The sequence below is a fragment of the Salvelinus sp. IW2-2015 genome, unplaced genomic scaffold, assembly GCF_002910315.2.
Source record: "Salvelinus sp. IW2-2015 unplaced genomic scaffold, ASM291031v2 Un_scaffold560, whole genome shotgun sequence".
Classification (NCBI taxonomy): Eukaryota; Metazoa; Chordata; class Actinopteri; order Salmoniformes; family Salmonidae; genus Salvelinus; species Salvelinus sp. IW2-2015.
In genome coordinates, this window is record NW_019942573.1 from 284,099 (window position 1) to 293,128 (window position 9,030).

The 9,030-nt window shown below is 42.5% G+C and overlaps 1 pseudogene; it reads left to right on the forward strand.

Annotated features, from left to right (window-relative positions):
- The window catches only part of LOC112068540 (probable phospholipid-transporting ATPase IIB), a 37,448-nt pseudogene extending 29,892 nt beyond the window's left edge, over positions 1–7,556 (forward strand).
- The last annotated feature ends 1,474 nt before the right edge of the window (positions 7,557–9,030 follow it).

The window sequence follows — 9,030 nt, forward strand, 5'->3', positions numbered from 1 at the left end:
CTCTCTTGCCATGGCTATTTATTTATCTCAGATTTCTCCCTTTGACTATCTATTTGTACCTCCCTACCTCTCTTTAATTATCACTTCCTTTCTCATCTCTCCTCCCACACTGATGGTCTCTCTTTCACTCTCTGTGTTGGTGTAGAACTGGTACAACCAGGCCAAGCTGAGTATGCATGACCGGGCTCTGAAGGTGTCAGCGGTGGTAGAAAGTCTGGAGAAAGAGATGGAGCTTATGTGTTTGACTGGGGTTGAGGACCAACTACAGGCCAATGTCAGGCCAATCCTGGAGCTCCTCAGCAATGCTGGAATCAAGGTGTGAGACCACACTATCCTTCTGTGTTTTACTACAACTGTGAACGTACTGTTCATGTTGGCTGCATTTATATTGTGCTGTTGTTTCCATGTACAGTATAATGTTAGCTGTGAAAAAGAGGCACTCCATAGAATTTGACTGGTCCTTGTATAATATGAAATACTGCAAGATGGTCCTGTTAATGCCATTGCGGATACTCTGTCACTGATTCCATGTCATGGTTTTGTTTTCTGTTCAGATATGGATGCTTACTGGGGACAAGCTGGAGACAGCTACTTGTATCGCTAAAAGCTCCCATTTGGTGTCCAGAAGTGAAGATTGGTACGCTTCTCTTTCTTTTTAATGTTAAAATAATAATCTGTCACTTTATGAGTGTTTTAAAGGGATGAGGAAATGGTCTTGTATCTGTCCATCCACTAATTGTGTTGCCGGGCTCTCGAGCAGGTCTCCAACGGTGGAGAGGCCCATCTGGAGCTCAATGCCTTCAGAAGGAAACACGACTGTGCTCTGGTCATCTCTAGAGACCCCTTGGCGGTACTACAACACAACACACTTCTCTCAAGATGGTACTGTAGATGCAGCCAAAAATATTCTGGTGTCAAAACTAAAACCTTTTGAGTCCAAAACCACAAAAAGAGCAACAAAGCACATCATCAATTATGATTTTATAAGCAAAACAAACTACATTTTATCACCATTGATCTGAAGAGATGGTACAGTAAGTTATATGTGAATGTGCTTGTGGGTCCGGATGTGTTTGCATTTTCCAAATCCATATGTTTCTCTTCCCACAGGTGTGTCTGCGGGACTATGAGCATGAGTTTGTGGAGCTGGCGTGTCAGTGTCCAGCGGTAGTCTGCTGTCGCTGCTCCAACCACTCAGAAAGCCCAGATCGTCCACCTGCTCAAGCAGCACACAGACAACAGAACCTGTTCCATAGGTGAGCCCCTGTGCCATAGGTGGAAAGGGGCTCACCTATGGCCGAGGTTCTGTACCAACTAACCACTCTCATCCTTTGTATGAGATACGGAACTGCTACAATGATCTGTGTACAGTGAATGCCAAATTATAAAATAGATTGTAGAAAATGCCTACCAGTAATATACCTGTATCTCACTATTGACTACTTTGTTTTGAAAATGAAGAAACTAGACCCAGTAATAAGAAGGTACACCCCTATTATGTCCACAATCAAAGAGCGTCAAACCCTGTGTCTTCAGACTTACTGTAATCCTAATAGGTGGACTCTGTCTGGTGTGTCAATGAACATGCATTGAATAACAGACTTTCAGTGAGCATTGAAGGGGCGGCAGGTAGCCGCCTGGCGGGTAGGGACGTTTGGCCAGTAACTGAAAGGTTGCTTGATCGAATCCCTGTGCTGACAATGTAAAAATATGTTGTTGTGCCCCAGAGCAAGGCAGTTAACCCACTGTTCCCTGGGCGCTGATGACGTGGATGTCGATTAAGGCAGCCTCCCGCACCTCTCTGATTCAGAGGGGTTGGGTTAAATGCGGATGGCACATTTCAGTTGAATGCATTCAGTTGTACAACTGACTAGGTATCCCTGTCACGCCCTGACCTTAGAGATCCCTTTTATGTCTGTATTTTGGGTTGGTCAGGGCGTGAGTTGGGATGGGTGTTCTATGTTGTGTATTTCTTTGTGTTTGGCCGGGTGTGGTTCTCAATCAGGGACAGCTGTCTATCGTTGTCTCTGATTGAGAACCATACTTAGGCTGCCCTTTTTTCCACCTGTCTTTGTGGGAAGTTGACTTTGTTTAGGGCACATAGCCTTTGAGCTTCACGGTTAGTTTTTTTGTAGTGTTTATTGTTTTGTTAGGTGTCGTTTTGATTAAAATAAAGAAAATGTATGCTCACCACGCTGCACCTTGGTACTCATCTTTCAACAGCCGTGACAATCCATCTTTCCCCATTGAGGATCAAAGTAACTTAAAATAAATAAACCAAAACAAAGGCCTAATGTACATATTTCGTCCCCTAAAAGAATAAACCAATTCATTGTATTTTTAGGTCTTATCGTTATTAAATAGAAACAAATTGATTCTAGTTGATTACTAGAATACATTCTAGTTCATCAATTCTCTAGTTTCTTTCTCAAGCTGATTTAAACAGTTACTCAACCGCTACTACGTCACTAACACTTCTTTGAGGCGTCCCCAGGTGGCATCCTGATGTACGGTGAACTGCTGTTGTTTTGAGTCGGAGTTTGTGCACGTGGTGGCCATCTCCTTCACTGCGCTGATCCTCACCGAGCTGCTCATGGTGGCGCACAACATCTGTACCTGGCTCATGGTGCTAGCAGAGTTCCTCAGTCTGGGCTGCTACATAGCCTCGCTCGCCTTCCTCAACGAGTACTTTGGTAAGCAAATATTCTTTACCTGAGGAGTAAAACAACTAAATTCAACTTTATTTATCCCCCCTTATTTTTTTTATTATGCTGTTAGCTATTGTGCTCAGAAGTATTGAGGGGAAATAATCATTTTGTTATGTTGCTTTTTGTTATGTCGAAGGCTGGTTTTCCAAACACTTTACTCTTGTAGTAACAATATCACCCTTTGCACTACACTACACTGCAGCTTTTGTGTTTTTAGTTTGATGCACTTTGCACTTATGTTTATGAGTTAACCCAATTAAACCTTGGAGGTCTGTGCTTTGCTTTGCTTGTGTCTGCCGTCTTCTGTCTCTCTCCCTCGCTCTCTTTTGTATCTCTCGCTCCCTGTTATTTTCTCTCTCTCATGCTGGCACTTCACCTTGTCTCTTTCTCTCTCGCTTTCTCTCTGCTACTTGTCCTCTCTTTTTCCATTGTATGTGGCCTTGGGACAGGCATAGGCAGGGTGTCCTTTGGAGCTTTTCTGGGTAGCTGTACAGCACTGTGGAAATGCTACCTGTCTTCTGTTCCACCTCCTTTTCAATCTTTCCTCTAATCACTGTTTTTGACCGTGCTGTGACTGCTCAGCCCTGTTCATGTTCCTTCTGTGACCAGACTCTGACCATGTCTTTTGCAGCCCTATTTGATGTGACATATGCACTACATGAACAAAAGTATGTGGACACCTGCTTGTCTAACATCTCATTCCAAAATCATTGGCATTAATATGGAGATGGTCCACCATTTGCTGCTATAACTGCCCCAACTCTTCTGGAAAGGCTTTCTACTAGATGTTGGAACATTGCTGCGGAGACATCCGTTCAGCCACATGAGCATTAGTGAGGTCGTCACTGATGTTGCCCATTTAGGCCTGGCTTGCAGTCGGAATTCCAATTGATCCCAAAGATGTTTAATGGAGTTGAGGTCAGGGCTCTGTGCAGGCCAGGCAAGTTATTCCACACCGATCTTCAACAAACCATTTCTGTATGGACCTCGCTTTGTGCATGGGGGCATTGTCATGCTGAAACAGGAAAGGGCTTTCTCCAAACTGTTGTCATAAAGTTGGAAGCACAGAATCATCTAGAATGTCATTGTATGCTGTAGTGTTAAGATTTCCCTTGACTGGAACTAATGGGCCTGAACCATGAAAAACAGCCCCAGACCATTATTCCTCCTTCACCAAACTTTACAGCTGGCAATATGCATTCGGGCAGGTAGTGTTCTCCTGGCATCCGCCAAACCCAGATTCGTCCTTCGGCCTGCCAGATGGTGAAGTGTTATTCATCACTCCAGAGAACACATTTCCACTGCTCCAGAGTCCAATGGTGGTGAGCTTTACACCACTCCAGCCAACGCTTGGCATTGAGCATTGTGATCTTAGGCTTGTGTGTGGCTGCTCGGTCATGGAAACCCATTTCATGAAGCTCCCGACGAACAGTTATTGTGCTAACGTTGCTTCCAGAGGTAGTTTGGAACTCGGTAGTGAGTGTTTCAATTGAGGACAGACTATTTTTATGCGCTTCAGCACTTGGCGGTCCCGTTCTGTGAGCTTGTGTGGCCTACCACTTCACGGCTAAGCTATTGTTTCTCCTAGACGTTTCCACTTCACAATAACAGCACAATAACAGTAGAAATTTTATGAACCTACTTGTTGGAAATGTGGCATCCTATGATGGTGCCACATTGAAAGTCGCTGAGCTCTTCAGTATTAAGGCCATTCTACCAGTGGTGTGAAGTACTTAAGTAAAAATACTTTAAACCACTTTTTTACAACTTTCACTTTACTACATTCCTAAAGAAAATAATGTACTTTTTACTTCATACATTTTCCCTGACACACAAAAGTACTCGTTACATTTTTAAGGTAAAAAATAGTCCAATTCACTCACTTATCAAGAGAACATCCCTACTGCCTCTGATCTGGCGGACTCACTAAACACAAATGCTTAGTTTGTAAATTATGTCTGTGTGTTGAGACTGGAGTGCCCCTGGCTATCCGTAAACAATTTACAACAAGAAAATTGTGCCGTCTGGTTTGCTTAATGCAAGCAATTTGAAATGACTTTTACTTTTGATACTTAAGTATATTTAAAACCAAATACTTTTAGACTTTTACTCAAGTAGTATTTTACTGTGTGACTTTTACTCAAGTATGACAATTGGCTACTTTTCCACTTTGTTCTACTGCCAATGTTTGTCTATGGAGATTGCATGGCTGTGTGCTCGCTTTTATACACCTGTCCGCAACGGGTATGGCTGAAATAGCTGAGTCCGCTAATTTGAAGAGCACACCAGTCTCAACGTCAACAGTGAAGAGGCGACTCCGGGATGCTGGCCTTCTAGGCAGAGTTCCTCTGTCCAGTGTCTGTGTTCTTTTGCCCATCTTAATATTTTATTTTTATTGGCCATTCTAAGATATGGCGCTTTCTTTGCAACTCTGCCTAGAAGGCCCGCATCCCGGAGTCGCCTCTTCACTGTTGACGTTGAGACTGGTGTTTTGCGGGTACTATTTAATGAAGCTGCCAGTTGAGGACTTGTGAGGCGTCTGTTTCTCAAACTAAACACTCTAATGTACTTGTCCTCTTGCACAGTTGTGCACCGGGGCCTCCCACTCCTCTTTCTATTCTTGTTAGAGCCAGTTTGCTCTGTTCTGTGAAGGGAGTAGGTCACAGCGTTGTACGAGATCTTCAGTATCTTGGCAATTTCTCGCATGGATAGCCTTCATTTCTCAGAACAAGAATAGACTGATGAGTTTCAGAAGAAAGTTCTTTGTTTCTGGCCATTTTGAGCTTGTAATCGAACCCACAAATGCTGATGCTCCAGATACTCAACTAGTCTAAAGAAGGCCAGTTTTATTGCTTCTTTAATCAGAACAACAGTTTTCAGCTGTGCTAACATAATTGCAAAAGGGTTTTCTAATGATCAATTAGCCTTTTAAATTGATAAACTTGGATTAGCTAACACAACATGCCATTGGAAGACAGGAGTGATTGTTGCTGATAATGGGCCTCTGTGCGCCTATGTAGATATTACATAAAAAACTCAGACGTTTCCAGCTACAACAGTCATTTACAACATTAACAATGTCTACACTGTATTTCTGATCAATTTGCTGTTATTTTAATGGACCAAATAAAATGCGTATTTCTTTCAATAACAAGGACATTTCTAAGTGACCCCAAACTTTTGAACGGTATTGTGATAGCAAAATAATGTATATCAACATGTTAGTGTCTGTCACATATTGAATGTGCTGATATCTGGACAGATTTCTAACCTGTGTTGTTTTTTCACCCAGACCTGGCCTTCATCACAACGCCAGCCTTCCTGTGGAAGCTGTCAGTGATCCCCGTCGTCAGCTGTCTTCCTCTCTATATCATCAAATACCTGAAGCGAAAGTTCTCACCACCCAGCTACTCCAATCTGTCCTCATAGCCATTTTAAGCTCTCTCCTACTTACACGCTTCCTCAAATATTTTTCTTAGTCTGAAGAGGTCAAGGAACCACTAGAAGCAAAAACATGATGAGAAAATTTTCCGGATTTGTCACTGGAATGTGGTAATACTTGAAAAGACTGTGTGAGCACAAAACCAAAAAGGGACTGAGGGAAGAGGTAAAAACTGAACAAATTGCCCTTTGGTGCACTGGACAGGAACGTTTGGGTCAATTTGCCTTCTGTTTTTAATTTTTTATAACTCTGACTATGCTTTCCGCATTTAACTTTTTGTATGTTTTTTTTTTATTACTTTGAACGTTAATGAGTAGAGATACTAATATGATGGTTTAATTTGGATTTTCTACTTTTGTGTTGTGATTCCCAAGCACTGTAAATACCAACTTAACATGTACAGCATTTTACTACTGTACCCTGACACTTAACTGTACTTACCTGGGGTAATTTACATTAACCAAAATTAGCTACGTTTCACAAATCATTTGTTCTGGGAACAACACCCAACTGGCTTAGGATGTTCTCTCTTTGTACAACAAGTCCTTTACATTAAGTAAAAGAAGTTGAATATCATATAAACTACCTCATAGTATGAAACCAGCACTCCATAGTTACTTTGATTTAGGCAATTGTGTTCTGTGCATCCTATTCTTGAGCGGTGTATTATGCCATAGGGCTTTTGTGCCTCATTGCTTTGATTGTTGCGTTTGGATATCGTCTTTCATAAATCCGGATGTCAATCAGAGGATTAGCTAGACTAGCTAGTGTGTTCTGTCTCTTATTTGGAAGATCTCCTGGGCCAGCGGTTTGAGCACAGGGGATCTACCTTGCTGTAAGCACTCACTTCTGACAATGTTTTACAATGACAATACTGTTCTCTCTCAATCACAAACAGCCACAGAATATTAAGGCTGTAGTTTTGTAGTCATCCTCTGACAATTATAAACAGTTTCTTTATTAAGCTCTGATCATGTCATCTGGGCTTGAGATGAAACTACCTATGGATGCAAAGACGAAACCTGACAGCGGTTTCTAGGAATAAGTTGTTTCATTCTTGCCATATGAGTGTGTGCATTTAGATATAGGTTTCTAGTCCAAACACCAATTGAATAAATGTATCATCATGCTCACACATCTCTTTTCCTGATTGTTTTTGTCTGTACAGTAAGTTGAACTGGGGTAAATCATTCCTGAATAATCTGAATAGAAATGTGGCAACCATATGTACTGTACATGGCAATGCTGCATGAGGCAGACATGGCTGTTATGTTTATTTATGAAGGACGAATGGACATGGCTGTGTCACTTTAATAGAAGTTGGTAACTTGATCCCAATCGTCTGACAATGTGTTTTCTGTTGATACGTGTGCTCTGTTTGTATGGTGTTGTGTGTGTTTAATCTGTCGAGGACTTGCTTTCCATGTCATAGACTGCAATTTCTAAAAGTAAGACTATTTATGGTATTACCATTGATTAATGCAATAAACTGACATTTTAACAAATAATAGTATCGTATGTTGTGATTGCTTGACAAGGATTCCCCAAAGGCATGCTCAAGGAACTAAGTAGGTGTTTTATAGCTCAGTAATCTCTTCTGGTTAAATTGTTTCTGATTTGAGTGGTAAATGTTATATCAGAGTTTAGAAAGTACAGTAGCTAGGTTGTCTTTGGTTATAATACTGATAACCCTCAGTATTGTTTGTATTCATGCAGCGGGATAATAATTTTTGACCACAAGATGGTGGCAAAGACCTGACACTGAATATTTTATTAAACCAGGTAATAGTTACAAGGGAGAGTAATGAGCCAATTGGAAGCTGGGGATGATGTGGACATTATGATCGGATTGGAAACTTCACCAGGACAGCGGGGTTAACACCCCTACTCTTACGATGAGTACCATGGGATCTTTAGTGACCACAGAGAGTTAGGACACCCGTTTAAAGTCCCAGCTGAAGACTGCACCCTACACAGGGTAATCGCTGCCCTGGGGCATTGGGATATATACACTGCTCAAAAAAATAAAGGGAACACTAAAATAACACATCCTAGATCAGAATGAATGAAATATTCTTATTAAATACTTTTTTCTTTACATAGTTGAATGTGTTGACAACAAAATCACACAAAAATTTTCAATGGTAATCAAATGTATCAACCCATGGAGGTCTGGATTTGGAGTCACACTCAAAATTAAAGTGGAAAACCACACTACAGGCTGATCCAACTTTGATGTAATGTCCTTAAAACAAGTCAAAATGAGGCTCCGTAGTGTGTGTGGCCTCCACGTGCCTGTATGACCTCCCTACAATGCCTGGGCATGCTCCTGATGAGGTGGCGGATGGTCTCCTGAGGGATCTRCTCCCAGACCTGGACTAAAGCATCCGCCAACTCCTGGACAGTCTGTGGTGCAACGTGGCGTTGGTGGATGGAGCGAGACATGATGTCCCAGATGTGCTCAATTGGATTCAGGTCTGGGGAACAGGCGGGCCAGTCCATAGCATCAATGCCTTCCTCTTGCAGGAACTGCTGACACACTCCAGCCACTTGAGGTCTAGCATTGTCTTGCATTAGGAGGGAACCAGGGCCAACCGCACCAGCATATGGTCTCACAAGGGGTCTGAGGATCTCATCTCTGTACCTAATGGCAGTCAGGCTACCTCTGGCGAGCACATGGAGGGCTGTGCGGCCCCCAAAGAAATGCCACCCCACACCATGACTGACCCACCGCCAAACCGGTCATGCTGGAGGTATATGCAGGCAGCAGAACGTTCTCCACGGCGTCTCCAGACTCTGTCACCTCTGTCACATTGTGCTCAGTGTGAACCTGCTTTCATCTATTGAAGAGCACAGGCGCCAGTGGCGAATTTGCCAATC